The following is a 23,215-nucleotide window of genomic DNA, read 5'->3' on the forward strand; positions in this document are numbered from 1 at the left end:
TTTTTAGAAGCGCACTATGATAGTTAATTTCATTTGTTCAAGGGCTCATATTGCAAGCATTAAACCAAGTATGGGCTTTGATTCTGTGAGCTCTGATTCATATATTTAGGAAGATAAAAGCAAACTGATCCATGTATATGGATAAAAAACTAAATGCCCACCATTAATCACATTGTAGTTTTAAATATTACAGCCCAGAAGCCAGAAGCCACAGGTCTTTTAGGTCTTTCTGTATGTTCCATAAGGTATCTGCACTTTTCCTGAGCTGAGGAACCTCAGCATCCTTTAGCTTCTGGCTGAGAACACTGGTTAATCCTTGAGCATCCAGGATTCATGGAAGGCTCAGGAAGACTTCTTTCTCCATGCTATGGATTCCCTTCACCATCGTTGACACTGGATGAATCCTGGATAGATTTTTTAACATGGCTTTAATGAGATCAGCCACACTTAATCCAGTAGCCCAGGTGGTATATCCTTTTAGCTTGATGACATCGTATACACTTTAAACCATCATTTTATGCATTTCCTTCAGTTTTCACTGTCATTATCTCTTCCCATTTCTAGGTTCAATTCCTGGAGAGAAACACCTGCCACATTCATTCCACTCTACACAGCCACCCTTGAGTTGCCATATTCTCCCAAAATCCAACCATGGCGGGACGCCTGGGTGGCTCAGTAGGTTAAGCAGCTGCCTTCGGCTCAGGTCATGATCCCAGCGTCCTGGGATCGAGTCCCACATCGGGCTCCTTGCTTGGCGGGGAGCCTGCTTCTCCCTCTGCTTCTGCCTGCCGTTCTGTCTGCCTGTGCTCGCTCTCTCTCCCTCTCTCTCTCTGACAAATAAATAAATAAAAATCTTTAAAAAAAAAATCCAACCATGGCAACTGCGAGGAAGAAAGCCAATTTTATCAGCCATAAAATAGTGAAATCTAGCAGAACCCAGGCTACACTCATTTCCAATCACACAGGGCTTCTAGTCACTGAGTCCACTTAGTTTCCAGGTAACATGTGAGAATATCCACTGGGTTGGAAACCACAATTATGATACAACCAGGACTGTACTTGACTATCTGAGGAATAATGAATTTGAAGACATTAACATTACTCTGCACCAGATTGAGCCAGCTCTCTCCTTCCTGCTGCTGGATTCCTGCAGTCATCACCACAATCTTAGAGTTGGCAGTCATAGGATAATCTTCATCTGCCACAGTTTTAGGTGTCTGAAGAAACAAGCTCTCCCATGTTGCATATCCCATCATTTCTCCTTTGAGTTTATCTTCCAGAACATCCACAAGGGCAAGTTCATCAGCCAGAAGCTTTCTCAGAATGCTGATGGCACCTGCCATACCAGCTTGCCCAGCACCCACTATAGTGACCTTGCTGTTTGGGATGGTTGTCTGTTCTTCTGCAACTGGTGCAGTCAGTTTTTCCTTTAAGAGTTGTCATTGTGCCCGAAGAGAAGTGGCTGTAGGCACCACATGAAGAAGACAATGTCAGCTACGTGCCAGTAATGCTACATTTCTTTAGTTCACTCATTTTTTTTTAAGATTTTACTTATTAGAGAGAAAAAAAGAGATCACAAGTAGGCAGAGAAGCAGGCAGAGGGGGAGGGGGAAGCAGGCCCCCTGCTGAGCAGAGAGCCTGATGTAGGGCTCAATCCCAGGACCCTGAGATCATGACCTGAGCTGAAGGCAGAGGCTTAATCCACTGAGCCACCCAGGCGCCCCTACTTCACTCATTCTTAATGGGGGTTAGCTTGCTCTAAGCGAACAAAAAACTGATTCTGGGAGGAGAGGAGTATACAAAGTGGGGAAAAAAAAGTAGGAGAAGCATTGGTCTATTCCACTCACTTTCACACTTTTCTGGAGATGACTTCTGACCTTTCTCTTCAGTACTTCTGGACAAGCATTTGCTTGAGGGCTCTTTTACTGGCTGTCCTTTCCTGCCTGGCTTGCTCCCGTAGATATCTATGGCTCACCCCTTCTGTATATATCATCCTATTTTAAATCATAAATCTGAAACTCTCTCCCCAGCACTTCTCATCCCTCTTTCCTTACTCTGTTTTTTCCATGCACTAAGTCTCCTAACATAGTCCATAATTTACTGATATATCATGTTTATTATTTATTGCCCATCTGCCTTTTCTAAAGTATGAACTTCATGAGAATGAAGATGTTTGTTTGTTTTCAGCAGTACATCTCGACTATGTAGAATAATGCCTGGCTATGGAAGATGACTAAATGAATAATTTTCAATGACTAAATGAATAAATTTCAGAAGTCCTTCTCTAAAGAGAACATAGAATCTTTCCACTTCCCAACTGAACCCTTTCAGTAGATTTCTGATACCTACAGGATAAAGACCAAAATTCATAGTATACCATCTGAGGTTCCATATGAAGAAAAATGTTCTCTCTTTATTTTTTTAAATTCATCCCTCTGCTCCTTTGAAAGACACAGAAATGTATTACCTAGACACCCAATCGTACAAGGGTCTGTTGAGCACCTTGTTGAGGGAGCTGTTAGATGCTTCAGGATTTACCCCATCTGCGGAGAACACTCTTGCCTGGAGACGTAACTTTCCATAGGGCCCTCCTCCAATAACTGATTGCAGTGGGGAGTTTAAAAGCCTTATCTTTTCAACCCCAAACTGTCCATGGAGGTGGCCAAAGCTTTGCGGTTCATCTCTTCTCCTCTATGCGATCCTAAGTTTGACTCCTTTCATCTACTTACATTGATGCCTACTAAATATTTGGTATGCAAAACTCCATCTCAGCTTCTGCTTCCTGAGTACAACCTGCAGTCTGCACCTACCTGCCACATGTTCTGGATTCTAGAATCTGATGTGCTGTACTCTTTCATGATCCCAGGTTTTTAGGCACATTGTTTGATCTGATTGATCTGTTCAACCGACTTCCTGTCTTTGAAAACTCATTTTTTAAAAGATTGAATTCATCCACTACATCCTCTGGGCAGCCCTCCTTGGCCCCTTCAAGCTCAGTTACCTTCTCATTTGTATTCCAGTGATGCTTGGTCTCTATCTTTATTATCACCTAATACAGTATACAGTGGTTAGGATTGTTAGTTGCAGAAGACAGAAACTGTTCAGTTTGGCTTAAAAATGATATTTTCTTGGCCTCACATAACTGAAGAGTTGATCAATGATGCTGATTCCAGATGTAGCTGAAGGCAAGGGCTCAAAAACAATGTCATTAAGGTACCAAATCTCTTTCTACCTGTGCCATAGGCTATCTTCGTCTGAGTGCAAGACCTCTGTCTACAGCCCAAGATTCACTTCATGCCACCTTTTCTTCATTAGTGGATAGAACAAAATTTTTTATTTAATGACTTTAACATGAAAGCTCCAGGAAAGGCTCGCTTAGGCCCAGCTTGGGTCACTTGCCCATCCTTAAATGACTGTGAATGGAGTCATGACATAGCTGATTTTCCAAGTGTAGATAGAAGTAGCAGCTCTAACCAAACTGTATGGGATATGTCCCCTAGAGGAAATATGGTTACTTTCAACAGAGGAAAGAAAGGGGTTACTTGCAAGGCAAAAATAGCACTTAGTTGCTATGTACTGTAATGATGGCCAAAGTTAGAGACAGAATTCTATTAGGCTCATCTTAAGATTCTAGACATTCAAGTCATTCATGTCCATTGAAATACAAGGTGTATTTCAAGTGGCTCATCATGAAACTGAGGGAAAGCTGGCTTTTACAGTTTAATCAAACCCAGTACAACAGAAAATTGATGACACAATTGAGTTAGTGAGAACAAGACAAGTGTTTGACTCCTTGAGTGAATGTAGTTTCTATCTTGTTGAGCTCCAGTGAATAAAAACAAAGAGAAATAGAATAAATTTTAAATATATAAATCACCTTAGTATCAGGCTTCTCTCCTGATTTATTAGAAAAGGAGTGTGATATGTAAGCAGATAGAGGGCTAAATATGGCAAAGAAATGGTATAAGAACAAAAGCAAAACTGAAGAAATAAAGGCATGAATGACAATTCTGTGAGATTTAATCTGTTTACTTAATGAAAGTAATAACCACCTAAATATTTAGTGTGATTGATGATTGGGCCACAATGTAGCCATAATATTAAATAGCATACTCTGTCATATATTTATGTTTATGTGCCTGATGTGTAATTATATGAATGAAACAATGAAAGAGAAAATTATACTAGGAAAGCGATATCACACTAGTATTTAATTCTACAAAACTCTACAGCCTGGCTACAATGGAACCCAAATTTGACTCACAGCCTACTAGAAGCCTAGGATAAGAGGGAAATGGAATCCATGATACACCTCTTTGTGCCCAGTTATTCAGAAGAAGCATAAACATTTATAACACTGTCACAAAAGCAAATCACCCAATCAACAGAAAGAGCCTATGTGATAGAGTTGTCAACATCCTTAGCACTAGTGTCCTTAAACACTTCATGTGACAGCAAAGTTGTCCGCCTGTAGCCCAGGACTCACTTCATGCCAGATAAGCTGACAACATCACTCCAAAACTCACATCAGTTGGAGTTATTAAATGGTAGCACAGAATGCTGTAGGGCTGTACAAATCTTAGGAATGAAGAAATGCACCTGTGATCTGTCAAACAATCAAAATCAGGGTACAAGACCTACATGAAATAAGTCTTTTCAAATTATGTTCTCTTAAAAGATGCCTGTGACAAGATAAATTTTTCTTCTTGGGGTAACTTAGAGCAATTTTTTTTTTTTTTTTTTAACATAGGACCGTCTGAAAGAAGCAATCCTAGGACGTGGAGTGTACTCTCTGTCTTGACCACAGAAAGACGTTTTTAAAGGAAGAAAATAGCATATATTAACTTTTCACATTGTCTTCTTTTAAACAGCATTAAGTTACAGAAAGCAAAGATTAAAATAATCACTAGCTGTAAAGCAGGGATGAGAGTCAAAGTATTTAACAGTCTGGCACTGGCAGGGACCAATCAGAACAGAAGCTAGAGGCAGCCTCTTGTCCTGGGGTAGGATTCTGGGTTCTTGGGCCTCCTCCTGTGCAAGACATTCACCTTTTAGTTACTAGGTGGTGGTGGCAAAGGGCCAGCATGAAAGGAGGGTGAGGGGGCACTCAGGGGACCCAGAGTAGCAGTTGTTTTCCAGTGAATATCTGAGTATTTAATATTTTAACACTGGCTCTTGGAGGAATAGCTGATTCTAGGTCTGGGACATGCAAGATGATGCCTGGAAGCATCTTGTACTGCAGAGAGGAAAGAAATGCTAACAGACAAGAAACAAAGGAGGCAAATGGAAAAACACAATAATAGTAGTATGTCAGAGAGACAAATGAACCAACGGAAAGCTCAGTGGCCAAAGCTGGAGCAACTTGAACAATAAAATAAAATAGTATATGATTATAAAAAATATATATAAAATAAAATATCCATGAGTCCATACCGATATACATATTTATAAGTAAATAGATAAGAGACAGCAGGTCAGAAAATTTCTAAATAATTTAGGGAGATATTTCACACTCAGGGAGATGGTACATAACTCCTCAAATTTTAAGTATGATCTGTATATTTTAACTTGCTTTTTAAGAGAACGGTATGGAAGAGGTGGGAGAATAATTTTATAATGGAAAAATCTGATACTACTCAAACACTAATTCAGCCAGACAACAACAGAGAAAAATTGTATTGCTAGTACGATAACCTTGATATAATATGATGAGAAGAGCCTTTGCCTATGTATTCTTCCTCCCCAAAACACATACGTTCAGTCCATTTGTGAGAAAAACATCAGACAAATCCTAACTGAGAGATTCTACAAAGCCCGTAACAGTGCATGTCGAAACTATTGGAGTCATCAAAAATAAGAGAAATCTAAGACATTGTCACAGTAAAGAGAGGGCTAAAGAGACATAATTATATTTAATGTGGTACCCTAAAATGACAGTAGGTGACAACCAAGGTAATTTTAGTAAGTATGGACTTCAGTTAATAATAATGTATCAATATTGGTTCATGAGCTGTGACAAATACTAATACTAATAGAAGATGTTAATCATGGACAATAGGATTTAGAGTATACGGGAACTGTGCAATAATCGTCACAACTTTTCTGTAAGTAAAAAAACTATTCCAAATAAGATTTATTTTTTCTTTATACTGAGATATAATTCATATAACATCCACAACCTAGACTTAGTATATTCACAAAATTTTGCAACCATCACCACCATCTAATTTCAGAACATTTTGGAAACCAAAGGGAGAGACCCTGCCTTATGTATTAGCAGTTCTTCATGCCCTCCCCCAACTCCTGGTGACAACTAATTTACTTGATGTTTGTCTATTCTGGATATTTCGTATAAACAAAATCATCAATATGTGGTTTTTTGGTCTGGCTTTTCATGGGGCATAAAGTTGACAAGGTTCAACCATGTTATAACTGGTATCAGCGCCTCATTCCTTTTTTATGGCCAAGTAATATTCTGTGGCATGCTCTACCTTATTTTGCTTATCTGTCATCAGTTGATGGGTATTTTGGTTATTTTTTTTTTTAAGATTTTATTTATTTATTTGACAGAGATCACAAGTAGGCAGAGCAGCAGGCAGAGAGAGGGGGAAGCAGGCTCCCCGCTGAGCAGAGAGCTCGATGTGGGGCTTGATCCCAGGACCCTGAGATCATGACCTGAGCTGAAGGCAGGGGCTTAACCCACTGAGCCACCCAGGCGCCCCTATTTGGGTTGTTTTCATTTATTAACTATTATAAATAATGCTCTGAATAGTCTTGTACACATTTTTGTATGTATATATATGTTTTGAATGCCCTCCATGATATACTTAGTTGGAGAATTGTTGGGTCATATGGTAACTCTATGTTTAGCATTTTGAGGAACTGCCAGTCCATTTTCAAAAGTGGTGCACCATTTTACATTCTTACCAGCAAAGTGTAAGTGTTCCAATTTCTCTAAATCCTTACTAGCACTTGTTATTGTCCATGTTTTGCTTATAATCAGTGGGTGTGATGTGTCATCTCTTTGTTTTTATTTACTTTTCCCTAATGAATGATAATGTTAAGTATCTTTTCATGTGCTTATCAGCCATTGGTACATATTCTTTGGAAAAATATCTATTCAAACCCTTCGCCTATTTAAAAAATTAAGTTGTTTGTCTTTTTGATGTTGAGTTTCAAAATTTCTTTGTATATTCTATTCTTTATTTTATTTTACTTTTTTTAAAAAGATTTTATTTATTTATTTGACACAAAGAGAGATCATAAGTAGGCAGAGAGGCAGGCAGAGAGAGAGGGGGGAAGCAGGTTCCCTGCTGAGCAGAGAGCCCAATGCGGGGCTCGATCCCAGGACCCTGGGATCATGACCTGAGCGGAAGGCAGAGGCCTAACCCATTGAGTCATCCAGGCGCCCCTTACTTTATTTTTTAAGAGAGAGTGTGAGCACTTCCAGGGGAGGATTAGTGGGAGAGGGAGAGACTCTTAAGCTAAATCCTTGCTGATTGGGGAACTGGATGTGGGGTTCGATATCATGACCCTGAGATCATGACCTGAGCCAAAAACCAAGAGTTGGACGCTTAACTGACTGAGCCACCCCGACACCCCTATGTGTTCTTAATATAGGAACATCTTTTTCTGATTCTTCATTTTTCTCAACTCTTGTGCATTGGAAAAAGTAGGTACTCCCCCAGTCTTCACAGATTGGCCTTGTACTGGAGAAAGCTTTAGCAATTAGCTCAACCAGAGATTCTGGGAGCCTCTTGAACCCATGTTCTAGTTCAGCTCATGTTCTTTGTTCTTCGCAGTTCCCGGGCATCTAGGGTACGCCAAGTTCTGTCAGTGCACAAGGACAAGCAAAACTAAAGTCAATTCCTTGGGCACTTCTCAGAAAATTGGGTTGCTAGAGATTCAGTCCAATTCTTTTACTCTCTGGGAAGAAGCTGGCATCTGGGATTTTTCATTCACTCACTCTGTGCTGAACTTGGAGGGGTACTATAGTGACTGCCATCCCAAGTCTCCATCTCTGTTCTTACCAGCTTCTGTGCAACAAGATTATGCCAGGTGCATCAGCACTCCAGGGCACATAAGTCAGAAGCCAGTCCTTTGGGTAGCCCCCAGAAGAGCTGTGGCTTTAGACAGCAGAGCAACTCTTGCAGTCAGCTGTGGTTTTTGTCTGCTCACTCTTTGAGGAGCCAAGGGGAGCAGCTATCTCCATTCTCCCTCAGGCACTTAAATATGGTGGGACTCTCTGAGATCCAAGATTGGTAAGACGGAAGACAGTCCTTTGGGGGAGTACCCTCAGAAAAATTGGGGTACTGGATGCTTGAACCAGTTCTTTCCTCCCTTGGCAGAAGCTGGGAGCTATTGTATGCTGCTGTCTATTGTATGCTGCTGTGCCAGGGGTGGATATTCTGGTATGTTCCAAATATCCTTACCAGCTTTGAGGAGTCTGGTTTTGTATTCGCTCAGGATGCAGGAGGCTATCGTTTAGTTTCTGGATTTCCCTCAAGAGGAATTTTTCCATGCATTGTTGTTGAATCGATGTGTTTTTGTAAGAAGAAGGGTCTAGGTCTTCCTGTTCTGCCCTCTTTCTAATATCGCTCCCTGTAGTTTTCTTGTGCTATTTTTATCTGTCTTTGGTATCAGGGTAATGTTGGCTCCATACAAAGAAGTAGGAAGTTTCACCTCTCTCCTACTTTTTGTGAAGAGTTTGGAAAGGATGTGTTAATTCTTTTTAAAAATGTTTAGTAGAATTCAGCAGGGAAACCATCTGGTCCTGGGCTTTTCTTTTTGGGGGATTTTTTTTTTTAAATTTCTGATTAAATCTCTTTGCTTGTAATAGGTCTGTTGAAATTTTCTGTTTCTTCTATATAACTTTTAGTAGTTTGTTTTCCTAGGAATTTATCCATTTCATCTAGGTTATCTCATCTGTTGGCATGTAGTTGTTCATAGTATTTCTTATAATCCTTTTTATTTCTGTAAGATCTTTAATAATGACATCTTATTTTTGGAATCTTTTTGTTGTTATTGTTGTTCAGTCTTGTGACATTTTTGTCAGGTTTGTTGATCTTCTCAAACTTTGGTTTTGTTAATTCTATTTTTTAATGTTTATTTCCTTTAATCTGCCCTTTAATTTTATTATTTCTATCCTTCTTGTGTTGGGTTTAGTTTGCTCTTCTTTTTTCTAGTTCTTTAAAGGTAAGTGTGGTTTTTGGTTTGGTAAATGTATTTTGTTAAGTTTATTTATTTAGTAATCTCTACACTCAGTGTGGGGCTTGAACTGACAACCCCAAGAGCAAGAGTTGCATGACTTTTCTAACTAAGCCAGCCAGGTGCCTCAAATGTACATTTAATTATAATTATTTACAGCTCTAAATTTCCCTGTGAACACTGCTTTTGAGGCATGACATAGCTTTTGGTATGTTGTGTTTTTGTTTTCGTTTGTCTCAGTATTTCTAATTTCCCTTGTGATTTTGTCCTTGACCTATTGGTTGCTTAACAGTATGCTATACAATTTCCATGTATTTGTGAGTTTTCCAGTTTTTCTTTTGTTGATTTCTAATTCTATTGCATTATATTCATAGAATATATTTTTTGTCATTTCCATTTTTTAAAGACTTACTTTATGACCTACTTATTGTCTATCTGGAAAACATTCCATATTCAATAAGAAAAAATGTGTATTCTGCTGGTTTGGGATATAGTATTAGGACCACTTGTGGTGGTCAGTCTTGTATACTTCCTGTTGATTGTATGTCTAGTTGTTTTCTCCATTTTGGAGAGTGGAGTTTGGAAGTTTCTGACTATTACTGTTGAACTATTTTTCTCTGGAATTCTGTTTTTGCTTCATGTATTTTGGGGCTCCGCAGTTCTGTTCATATACATTTATGGTTATTGTACATCTTATTAGAATGACACCTTTGTTATTATGTCATATATTACTTTATCTCTAGTAGCAATTTTTGTACAGCCTGTTTTGTCTATATTAGGTTAGCCACTCCAGCTCTTTTTGTTGCTGTATATTTTCCTGCCTTTTTACTTTTAACATATTTATGTCTTTGATTCTAAATTGTGTGTATTCAGCCTTGCCCAGAGCAACTTCTTGCTAGACATGCCTTGAAAGGCAGGGGGAACAAAGGCAAAAATGAACTATTGGGACTTTATCAAGTTAAAAAGCTTTTGCACAACAAACAGTCAACAAACCAAAAGACCACCGACAGAATGGGAGAAGATATTTGTAAATGTCTTCTCAGATGAAGGGCTAGTATCCAAAATCTATGAAGAACTTATCAAACTCAACACCCAAAGAACAGATCAGTCAAGAAATGGGCAGAAGACATAAACAGTTTTCTTCAAAGAAGACATACAAATGGCCAACAAACACATGAAAAAAATGTTCAACATGATTCAGCATCAGGGATATACAAATCAAAACCACAATGAGGTACAACCTCACACCAGTCATAATGGCTAAAATTAGTAAGTCAGGAAATGACAGATGTTGGCAAGGATGCAGTGAAAAGGGAACCCTCTTACACTATTGGTGGGAACACAAGGTGGTGCAGCCACTCTGGAAAACAGTATGGAGGTTCCTCAAAAAGTTGAAAATAGAGCTACCCTATGACCCAGCACTTGCATGACTAGGTATTTACCCCAAAGGCAGAAATGTAGTGATCTGAAGGGACACCAGCATCCCAGTATTCATAGCAGCAATGTCCATAAGAACCAGTCTATGGAAAGAGCCTAGAGGTCCATTGACAGATGAATAAAGAAGGTGATATATCTATATCTATATCTATATCTATATATAGATATATATAGATATATATAGATATATATATAAAGAAATATTACTCAGCCCATCAAAAAATGAAATCTTTTCATTTGCAATGACATGGATAGAACTAGAGAGTATTATGCAAAGTGAAATAAGTCATTTAGAGAAAGACAATTACATGATTTCTCTCATATGTGAAATTTAAGAAACAAAACAGAGGAGCATAGGGGAAGGGAGGGGAAAAACAAAACAAGATAAAATCAGAGTGAAAGACAAACCATGAGAGACTCCTAATCATAGGGAACAAACTGAAGGTTGCTGGAGGGGAAGGAGTAAATGGGTGATGGACTTTAAGGAGGGCATGTGATGTGATGAGTACTGGGTTTTATATAAGACTGATGAATCACTTACTTTTACCTCTGAAACTAACAATACACTATATGTTAATTAATTGAATTAAAAAAAAAACCTTTAAACAAAACTGGGAACAATCCAAATAAACTTCAACAGGTGTGGATAAAAGCGGGTTGCATAGCCCTACAGTGGAATATTATTCACTAATCAAAAGGAATGGACTTGGACCACAGAGGATGTTTAGGGCAGTGAAATTATTCTGCAGTATACTATAGTGGTAGATACATATCATTATATATTTGTCTGAACTCCTAGAATGCACAAACCCAAAGTAAATGGATTCTGGGTGATAAAGATGTGTCAGTTTTGCTTCATCAGTTGTAACAATGTGTCACTCTGGTGTTGGGTGTTGATTGTAGGGGAGGCTGTGTGTGTGTGTATATGTGTGTATGTGTCTGTGTGTGTGGTGGAGGTATATGATCTCTGCACCTTCTGCTCAGTTTTGCTGTGAACCTAAAATTCTAAAAACTAGAATTTTTTTTTAAAGGAAAAAATTGTGTGTATTCTAGATAGTATACTGTTGGATCTTTTTTTCTTAAGATCAATTCTGCTAATCTCTGTCTCTTAGTTGATGTGCTTAATTCATTGTTGTTTAGTTTAAATTACTGGTGAGGTAGGATTTACATTTGCCATTTTGCTGTTTATTTTCTATACATTTATGTCTTTTTAATTCCTTTGCCAATTCTCTTACTACATTTTTTTCAGTTACTTTTTTTTTTAAAGATTTTGTTTATTTATTTGAGAGAGAAAGATTGAGAGAGAGTCAGAGAATGAGCAGTCGGGAGGGGCAGAGGGAGAGAGAGAGAGAGAGAGAAGCAGAATCCCTGCTGAGCAGAGAGCTTGATGTGGGGCTTGAACCCAGGACCCAGAGATCATGACCTGAGCTGAAGACAGACTCCTAACCAACTGAGCCACCCAGGCAACCCTCAGTTACTTTCTTAGTGGTTATCCTGGAATTTACAACTGACAATTTGTAACAATCCATGTAGGATTAACACCAATTTAATTTCAATATTATACAAAATCTCTATTCCATTTTCCCCTCCTTTTTTGGATTGTTTTTGTCATATTAATTACATCTTTATACATGGTGTACTTACCAACACAGATTTGTAATAATTGGTTTATGGTCTTTTAAATCAGATTGGAAGACAGGAGTAACACAAAATACATTTATCTTCTATTTTACACTTACCCACATTGCTACCATTGCTATGGTCTTTATTTCTTCCTCTTTTATTTGAGTTACTGTCTCATGTCATCTTATATCTGACTAGAGGACTCAAGTATTTCTTGTAGGAAAGGTCTACTAGTGACAGACTTGCTCAGTTTTTTTTTTTCTTTTTAAAATCTGGGAATGCCTTAATTTTTCCATTTTTGGAGGAGAGTGTTTCTGAATATAGAGCTCACAGTTGGCAGAGTTACCTCTTTTCTTTCACCATTGTAATTATACCATATCCCTGTCTTTTGTTATCTGTTGTTTTTGATGAGATATTGTCAATTAATCTTACAGAAACACTTCCTGTGATAAGTCCCTTCTTTTTTGGTGTTTTCAAGATTCTTTTTATCTTTTAACAGATTAATTGTGATATATCTTAGTGAGGATCTCTTTCATTCTATCCTATTTAGAGTATACTGAGCTGCTTAGATATACAGATTAATTTTTTTCATCAAGTTTGTGATGAGTAAATAATTTGACCATTATTCAATGAAATATTCTTTCTTCTTTTTTTTCTCTCTCCTCTCCTTCTGAGAGTCACATTATTTTTTTGTTGATATGTATGGTATTGTCCCACAGGACTTCTGGCTCTGTTTCTTTTTCTTCCTGTTTGCTTAGACTGAGTAATATCAGTTAATCTATTTTCACTTTCTCTGAGTCTTTCTTCCCCCTGCTCAAATAAACTGTTGAGTCCGTCTTGCAAATTTTTCATTTTAGTTACGATGTATTTCAATTCTAGAATTTCTGTTTGGTTTCTTTTTATAATTTCTGTTTTTTATTGATATTTCATATTCAGTGAGACTTAGTTCCTTCACTTCCATCTAATTCTTTAGACATGGGTTTTTTTTTTCTTTGAAATGTTTAAAACAGCTGATTTAAAGTCTTTGTCTGTTAAATCCAAAGTCTTGGCTTCCTTAAAGACAGTTTCCATTTACTACTACCCCACCTTGTATGGATAATACTCCTTGTTTCTTTACCTGTTCCTTTTTTGCTTGTTGTTGTTGGTAACTGAACATTTTAAATAATATAACGTGGTAACTCTGGGAATCAGTTTCTCCTTCCTTACCAAGTTTTTTTATTTTTAGTATAATTTTTTTAAGTGAATTTTCTGAACTAATTCTGTAAAATCTGTGTTTTGTCATGTGTGGCCAATGAAGTCCCTGCTTAGTTAGCTTACTGGTCAGCTAATGACTAGACAGCTATTCTTAAACACTTGGAATCAATAAGTCTCCCAGGTTTAGTAAGAGTCTGGGTACATGTTTGGAAATTCAGACAGTTGCGAACTCTGTACTAACCATCATACCCTGCTGGTACAGAGCCTCAAGTTTAGGCAGAAGTGAGAATTAAGGCTTCTAGATTCCCAGGAATATGTCCAAGTTTTTAAAACCCTATTTAGACAGCTCATTGTACTTTTTCTTTTAGGCTTTTTGGTTAGCCTTTTAAAAATTTCTCTGTTATCTACTACCTCAGGCAGCAGTGATATTAAACAGTTGCCACTGATTATTGTCAGCAAATGCCCCAGAGACTAGGCTGCAGTAGGAAAGCTCCAAGTCTGGTCCAATAAAGACAAGTCTTGTAAGACAAGAGGGTAAGAGGGCTTTTCCAGGGAATGACCAGATAGATCAATTAATAATGACAGTTATCTGGAAATGAGGCTTTCAAGGGGATCCAACCCTATTATTCCTCTTCCAGTGGCTGTGAGGCTGCTGATTTTCACTGTGATTTTGTGGTGTTGGTTTTCAAGTATACCTCTGAGCTGTGGAAGTTTTCATGGTCCTAGGGAAAGCTAAAATCTGATAAAGCTCACCGATTTACCAATAGTTAGCCTTTTAAAAAAAAATAAATGCTTCCCAGAAACGTTCAAGCCTTTGGTTAATTTCTAGAGTTTTGAAAATGTTGATTTTGACAATGTTTGCCAGTGACCTCATGGCTTTTATGGAGGGCAAGCTTTTTGAACTATTTTACTCTATCAGTTCCAGTGATATCACCCCAAGGAATTCATTTTTTAAAATGTCTTAACACTTGCTTTGGTCATATAATATGATCAAAACCAGATTCCTTAAAAAAAAATATTATTTATTTATTTATTTTAGAAAGAGTGTGTGTATATGTGTGAGCAGGGGGAGGGGCATAGGGAGAAGGACAGAAGCAGACTCCCTACTGTGCACAGAGCCTGAGGCTGAGCTCAATCCAAGGACACTGAGACTTAAGCGGAAACCAGGAGTCAGATGTTTAACCAACTGAACCACCCGGGTGCCCCTAATATCAACCTGATTCCTAAGCACAGTTGGCATAATTTACCAACTGTGAACTAATCTAAGCCTTATTTTTCTCCATATCCAAAGAAGAGATTGGTAACTTTCTTTTAACTCTGGTGTTGTCTGGAGATCTTTAGCAAGTGTCTGGCCCTAAGCCACGCAGATGGAAGGTGTTAATGATTTCCTTAACATCTGTCAGTGAGTATGTAAAAATCGCACTGCTTTTATTTTTTTCTACTGCGATTACCCTTCACCCCACTAGTCAGAGCATCAAACAGAATTTCTGTTCCTATCTCTCTAGCACATACCACCCCGGCTTCATAATATAGAGGCCCTATTCCTGATTTAGCACTAAATCACTTGTTTAAAACTCTTTTCAAAATCTCTTCATATTAGAATATCAATCTTTAAGGAGGCCAGTCTACTTGTATCATAATTTTCAAAAGTTCTCCAAACCAAGAACCATATCGAACATGGGTGTGCGTATTTTGCTGTTGTAATTTCTGTAGGCTTTATGCAGGAAAGGGAGAAACTGAGGCAGAAAACAGGGAAGGCGCAAAGCTCCTTGAACCAGTGCATTTCAACCCTGGCAATGCCTTAGAATATACTGAGATTTTAAAACACAGTCCTATCTGGGGATGCCTGGGTGGCTCAGTTGGTTAAGCAGCTGCCTTCAGCTGGGGTCATGATCCCAGCGTCCTGGGATCGAGTCCCACATCGGGCTCCTTGCTCGGCGGGGAGCCTGCTTCTCCCTCTGCCTCCGCCTGCCATTCTGTCTGCCTGTGCTCGCTCTCCCTCTCTCTCTGACAAATAAATAAAATCTTTATAACAAAAAAAACAAAACCACAGTCCTATCTCATCTCCTGCCCAGAGCAATTACATCAGAATCTCTGGGAATAAGAAGCACACATTTGTATTTATTGAAAGCTTCCCAGGTGATTCTGAAATTCTGTCGGGAATGAAAACCACTAGCAGAAAGCATGCTTCCGCTGAAGCACATGGCTTGCTACCCCTTGTCTCCTTACAGAACTAGCTGGGAAACCCCAGCCCTGGAAGATCTGCCCTTGAGACGCTTGGAATATGGAGAGGACGGGTTACATTGCAGCAAATGGCCTGAGAAGCTGCACGTTTGCAGGCAGGACTAGAAACAAAAGCACACTCTGGATATCTCTGCATAATATGTATGGAAATTAGGTACCGAGTTAGAAGGCAGAGTCCTGGGTTCTATTCAACAACTAACACTCACTGAATATCTACATGTACCAGTCTCTATCCTGTATTAACTAACTAGTTTGGGTAAGTTACTGAACTGGATCTTGGGTCAGTTATTTATAATTTCTGGATATGGAGTTCTTCTGGGAGCCCATGGCAAAGTTTTTAACTTAAGAGTATTTTGCCAAGTTCCTGTGTGATTTTGTTTTTCTACTCTGGAGGGTTTGAATATAATTTCCTTTATAAAAAGGCAGTGCTAGAAAAATCATTTTTTTTTAATGCCCTTAGTGAAAAAAATAAAAGTCTGGAAGCATTTTATTGGTGTTCCAATTGGAAAAAAAAATTAGCTGTCTATAAAATTTGGAAGTCTGGGAACCACTCATTTGGAAAATAATATCTGTATTTGATGACTACCTTAAGGAACACTGATCCAAATTACTCCAACACCAGCATTTTAAAACCTTGTTTTGAAGTGTGAAATGTCAAATACCTTTATTTTTCCCATCATGGCTTATAGCAGAGGTCTATTTAGGATTTCCCTTGAATTTTTTTTTAATCTACAATTTTATTTTTATCAACTTTTGCACTAGAGCTTACTGAGAGAATAATAGTCTTATCTGTCACTGCTAACAGCAAATTTAATTTTTTTTCCCAAAGATTTTTGTCTCTTGAGATAAAGCTAAATGAAAAAAAAATTAAACATTTTCTTTGGAAAGCTCTAGCTTTTCAGCTGGAAATCTTATATGGAAGAGCTGCTAACCTTTATCCTGTATCATTAACAATCATTTGAAAACATTATAATCATTTTGGTAATTGGGGCAGAATACTCCAGCTGTGTCATTGTGTCTTGGAGTCCCTGTTTGAAGAAATCAAGTCTTTAAAGAATAGACCCCCAGAGGGATGTGGGAGTGATTGAATCTGTTTTTTTTTTTTTTTTTTTTTATTCTTTGTCCATACTCTTTCTAAGTGGGCCTATTTTAGTTTCAAAGATGCAGACTCCAAAGACCAAAGAATGTATGGTGTTTCCAAAAGTAATACCAATGGTTTTTTTCCCCCTAACTCCTTTCTGTTCTGTGTGCCGGTCTTGTCTATCTAAGCAAAGCAAGGAATCAAAACATTGTCCTGTGACTTCAGTATATATAGGACAAAAAATGGGTGAATGAGATTTCAAACTTTAATGCTTAATATGAAATCATCAGAATAACTTAAAAGATTTCAAAAAATTCCCCATAACTGGAATAGTAGCTGGTACAGAGTAAGTGCTCAATCAGGGTGATTGAAAGAATGCATGAGTGCTTGTCAGATAATTGAATAGGTACCCAAAGCCTTTGTACTCTTAATTGTTGCATGACAACTTAAAAAACATATCTCCACTCTAGTATTTCTCCCGAACATCTCAAGAATGGTCCATTTCTATGCCAGGTAAACCACTTATCAAAACATTTCTATTGAGTTTTTCATATTTATTCAGAGGAAATAATTGTGTAGATAAAGGCACAAAAAACCCCCCACTAATTCTTATCAAAACATAGAAACTCTAGCCAAGTCCGTACAAATGCCCCAAAAGTCTAGTTTACCAGAGATGACAGTGTTTAAAAAAAATAGTCCATATCATATCTCAGGTCTCCCGATTTCTAATACAGAGCAAATATTTGGATCTTAAAGCCTCTCCCTCAACTTGTACGTTATTATTTTGTCATTTCCGTAGCTAGATGAGCAGATCAAATCATTTGTTTTGAGACTTATTTGTAAGCTCCTGTGTCTTTGGGCATGTTGTTCACTGTATCTGAAATTGCAGTTTACTCATCTGGAAATAAGAATACCTCTGTTCATATGGAGGTTCCTCAAAAAGTTGAAAATAGAGCTACCCTATGACCCAGCAATTGCACTACTGGGTATTCACCTCAAAGATACAAATGTGGTGATCTGAAGGGGAACTTGCACCCCAATGTCTATAGCAGCAATGTCTATCATAGCCAAACTATGGAAAGAGCCCAGATATCCATCGATGGATGAATGGATAAGGAAGATGTGGCGCGCGCACACACACTCACACACACACACACACACTCAAGAATACTACTCAGCCATCAAAAAATTTGAAATCTTGCCATTTGCAACAAACGAGAGGATATTATGCTAAGCAAAATAAGTTAATCAGAGAAAGATAATTATTATGTGATCTCATTTGTATGTGGAATTTAAAAACAAAACGGGCATAGGGAAAGGGAGGGAAAAATAAAACAAGATGAAATCAGAGAGGTAGACAAACCATAGGAGACTCTTAATCATAGGAAACAAATTGGGCTGCTGGAGGGGAGGGGAGTGTGGGGATGGGAGAATTGGGTGATGGACATTAAGGAAGGCATGTGATGTAATTAACACTGGGCATTATATAAGCTTGAAGAATCATCGACCTCTACCTCTGAAACTAATAATACACTATATGTTAATTGAATTCAAATAAAAAATACCTCTGTTCCATGTTGCTAAAAGAATAGTTGAGTTACAGATATATAAGCTATTTCTCATATCAAACACACTCAGAGTTAATTTATTTTCCATTTTTTCTCATTAATGGCAATCTTGATAATATACTCATTGTAATAATGAGGTCATGACCTCCTGAATGGGACAAAGACCTCTGGGAGGGGATGGAGCACTTGCTGTACTTAACAGGAAAATGTGAAATAGTTCCTATTTTGAAAGTTGGTAGCAAATATTTTATAGAAATGAATTCCAAGTGTCCAATCCATCAACCAACATGTTCTATATATTCAACTCACAAAGGCTATTCCAAATCTTTCCACTTGCCTCTGTGCACTCTACTAGCGCCCTGTACCAAATGTCCATCATCTCTGACCTGGGGCATTCTGACTGTAGCATCTACTTGGTTTCCTTGCTTCCAGTCTTGCCTGCTCTTCTGAAATCTGTTCTTCAATATAGTATCCACAGTGTTTTTTTGTAAGCCATAAATCAGTATCCAGCATTGGAAATTTTCATGAGAATAAAATTCCCACTTTTTGCTCTGGCAGTGATCCTGCAAGCAGGTTCTGGCTTAATGTTTGCATTAGTTTTCCCGGGGTGCCAACCCAAATGACCACAAGTATGGTGATATATTATTTTTTAAAATTTAAAAAAAGATTTTTGTTTATTTGACAGATCACAAGCAGGCAGAGAGGCAGGCAGAGAGAGAAGGAGGGGAAACAGGCTCCCCGCTGAGCAGAGAGCCCGATGTGCAGCTCTATCCCAGGACCCTGAGATCATGACCTGAGCTGAAGGCAGAGGCTTTAACCCACTGAGCCACCCAGGCGCCCCAAGTATGGTGATTTAAAACCGTAAGAATATAGTCTCTCACAATTCTGGAGACTGGATGTCCAACTCAGGGTGTCTTCAAGGCCATGTTCCATCTGAAAGTTGGAAGAATTCTTTCTTTCCTTTTCCAGCTTCTTGTGGCTCTAGGCATTCCTTGTTTTGTGGCAGCGTGACTCCAACTTCTGCCGTCTTTATCCTTACAAGGCCTTCTCTGTGCGTATGTCTTTTCTAATTTCACGCTCACGGATTCAAGGACCATTCTAGCACACCATTCAGTATGCTCTCTTCTTGATCTTTACCTTCATTCTATCACAGAGTCCCTACTTGTAAATAAGATACCATTCTGAGACTCTAGGAAGACATGAATGTGGTGGGTGGCAGGCCTCAAGTCACTACAGTCTTTTCTTTCTTTCTTTCTTTCTTTTTTTTGGAATTAATTAATTAATTAATTTATCTATCTATCTATCTATCTATCTATCAGAGTGAGAGAGAAGCACACAAGTAGGCACAGTGTCAGGCAGAGGCAGAGAGAGAAGCAGACTCCCCGCGGAGCAAGAAGCCCGATGCGGGACTCGATCCCAGGATGTTGGGATCATGACCTGAGCCGAAGGCAGCGGCTTAACCGACTGAGCCACTCAGGCATCCCAAGTCACTACAATCTTGTGGCATGTTCCCTTTTAGTCATTCATTACATTGTAGCTACTTTGACCTGCCCACTTCACTCACTCCCTAGGGCTTCTATGTATCCCCTTTCCTCCTCCTGGGGCATCTGTATCCCTGAAATTTGCATGGTTAGCTCCTTAGCAGTCAGCTTAAATATCACCCCTTCAGAGAGACTTTCCTTGCCCTTGGCTAATGAAATAACATAACTTACTTGCTATTGCATTACTTTGTTTTATTTTCTTTGTTACAATTATGACTTTCTGAAGTTATTTTAAAATTTTTTTATTAATTTGTTCTCTTTGCTTATTCTTAATCTTATACCATGAGATTCTGATGGAATATAAAATCCATGAGAACGAAAACTGTACTTATATTTTTCATTAGATTTTTATATTATATTTTTCATTATTATTTTATATTATATTTTTCATTATCTCCTGTATACATCTCCGTAATAGGAACATAGTAGCACTCAGGAAATATTTGTTGAAGGAATGAACAGCGAGGAGAAAGGGTATGAATTAGGGGCTGATTGACCAAGATCCTAGCCCTTACTTGTCACTCACTAGCTATGTGACCTTGGATGCCACAAATAATCTCTGTATTTATCAGTCTCTCCACTTATTAAGTGAGAGAGTTGATTACTGAGTAGTTTTCTGGTTACAAGACTCTTTTACTACAACTTTCTACAGGTGCTTGACCAAATTTTCATTGAAGAGACAGAACTTGCAAATAGAAATGTCCATATACTTTGAATAGAAGCCTGTATTATGGCTAAATTAGCAAATTAATTGGAGAGCTGTATGTTTCAATATGATTTGGGGAAAGAAATCTTTTTTCCTTAATAGCTCTTCCTGAATGTGGTCATCGATTCTATTTTCTGTTTTGTCAATGGGCTCTTGCATATTTCAGATCGCTTGGATCTCATTTAATAGTCTGGGTCAGAGACTCCATTGGTCTGGAAGTTGGGTTTTGATTTGCTTAATCCCACCAAGCTAGAGAGAAAATATCTGATGGCTGCAAAGTGGTGATGACAATAAGATTACTAACATGCTCACAAGTTCAAAAGAAGGTAAAATTGGAATTTTCTTTTAATTCATTTACTTTAAGAGCAATTCGGATGAATAAATGACTTATAAATATGCCTTCTAGAAGTTTTTTGGTTTTGTTTGTTTGAGAATTCTACATAATGAATCCTGCCTGAGTACAAATTCTGAAAACGCTTTCTAGAGAAGAATAGAAAGAAGATCTTTTCAGCTCTAAGTTGATCTCCTTCTGGAACAAAACATCAAAAACAATAATACCTCAAAGACAAAAGAAACATCAGCTTTCACTGGTGATTTCCATGTCTGCTCTTGTGCTTATTATCTAACAGGACTAATTTTGTTTTAGCCTCTGAGAAGAGATAATATATAGCTTCAAACGCATAATAACTGACCCTAAATCTGAATGTGTTCCGTACCCAGAGCAGCTGCTACCCTTTTGGCTATCTTGGAGACGGATGTATTTGGAAGTTTTTCTTTGAAATTCTCATGTTAACAATAACAATTTATAAACATGGTGCTTCAGATCCTGATTATAAGGGCATGCAATTATTCAAGTTGCATATAAATAGTTCGACTTGCAAAAATCCATTCATAGTCCTTATCCTAGTTCCTCTTTGACCAATGGGGGTCAACTGGATATTGGCCAAGATGTAAGGGTGGTCTGTGATTAGACAACCGAAACTCTCTCTGGGAGACGTTGACTCAGACACACTGTTTTCTGTTGTTGTCAGCCATCAAATAGCTGTTGATATCTTTTAACGTGATAATTATAAATGAAGGACAGAGTTGTATACAGACCTAGTTATTTCCCAAAGACCTGTTCTCTAGCAGCGAGCATGGTGAATTTTAAAGTACTTTTTTCTGAAGAGAAACATTCATTTCCTATGTCATTTACTGAATAATTAAAAAGTATTTATCGTGAGGTGAGAGTTAAGAGAGAAGGAGCATACAATTGCATATACTGAGTAGATAGTTGAAACCAAACATGGTAGCGTGGAAGTGGGAAAAAGATCTAAGGCCTCTAAATCATAAAACTGTGAATCTGTCTGCTTTAGGGTCCCTTATCCCCCCCCTTCCTCCTTTCTTCCTGTTTGCCACTTCCTGCCTTTCTTCATTTCCTTTTTCTTCTTCTTTTATAGAGCTAAAAGTTTTGGCCTGCCTTTTAATATTTACTCAGGATATTTTTCTGGATGTGAAATTACTGAGTCAAAGGAAAAACATCAACTTCTAAACATTTCTCGTAATCAATTTTTACTAACCTGGCTGGTAGCATTTGTGTTAATGAGCAGTTGCATTCATACAGGAATCTTTGTTATATGAAAAGAATATTAATAACAAAGCAATTTTTGAGAATTGTTAGGGATCTAACATGGTTTAGGCATTGTGGTAACACAAAGAGTCTGAGAGGAATTTTGATTCTGGAAAGTTCTGAATCAAGAGAAGAGAATAGGACACAGAAAAAATTCATAAAGTGCAATGTTGACTTACTTGCTCAGTCTCGTAACTCTGAAGATACAGGAATGTTCCTATGCTTGATGGAAGTGGAGTTCTGGTTAGCCATTCAGTTATTATTAAAGTATAAAATTGAGCATAGGTAAGTGGGAAATCTTCATATCTGTATTTTCCCAGTAGGCAGTCATTAACCCTGATATTGACTCTATATCCCAGTGAACAGAGCACTCCAGGCTGAATTTTTCAGCTTTGCCCCACTTTTCCTCTGGAGTTTTTCTGACAGGAAGGAAGTTCTCAAACCTTCCACTCCCAGCTTTTGCCTCAGCTTTTTTGTCTACTCCCAGTCTTCCTTGCAAGAACATTGACTATTGCTCTTCTATAAATGTTGCCTCCTTTCTACCTTTCCACCCTCTGCTTCACTATTTTTCTAATTATTTTCAATATGGAGACATTATATAATCAGGCACCACCACACGTAGTAAAATATCATCTTTGCTGTGGATATGAAAAAACCAAACCAAAACAAAAACAGGACCAATCTGTAAAGGTTGGAATCATCTTGGAAAACTTGAGAATCATGAGTCTGTCTAGATTAGTGTCTGGTAACAGAGACAACTCTTAAGAACAACTAAACAATCAAAAGCAATGAGAATGAAAGCAAATTGAAGGGGATTATTAAAGGAGTGCTGCAAATTTAGCAGCTTGAGTGTTCTGCCTTTTGTCTCAAGACTAAGGAGCTGAAATTAAATGGCATGCACTTTGTATCTATAGTGAAGCTATAGATTTATCGATAATAAAGTGTTGATTCATTCAAATTCACTTTAAATCCATGCACAGTTGGGTTAATATGTACACAAAGTGT

General features: G+C 38.0%; 1 pseudogene; it reads right to left on the bottom strand.

Annotated features, from left to right (window-relative positions):
* Positions 1-502: 502 nt before the first annotated feature.
* The window catches only part of LOC116870654, a 35,626-nt pseudogene continuing 12,913 nt past the window's right edge, over positions 503-23,215 (bottom strand).

The sequence above is a fragment of the Lontra canadensis genome, unplaced genomic scaffold, assembly GCF_010015895.1.
Source record: "Lontra canadensis isolate GAN:19392208 unplaced genomic scaffold, GSC_riverotter_1.0 scaffold24, whole genome shotgun sequence".
NCBI classification, from domain to species: domain Eukaryota; kingdom Metazoa; phylum Chordata; class Mammalia; order Carnivora; family Mustelidae; genus Lontra; species Lontra canadensis.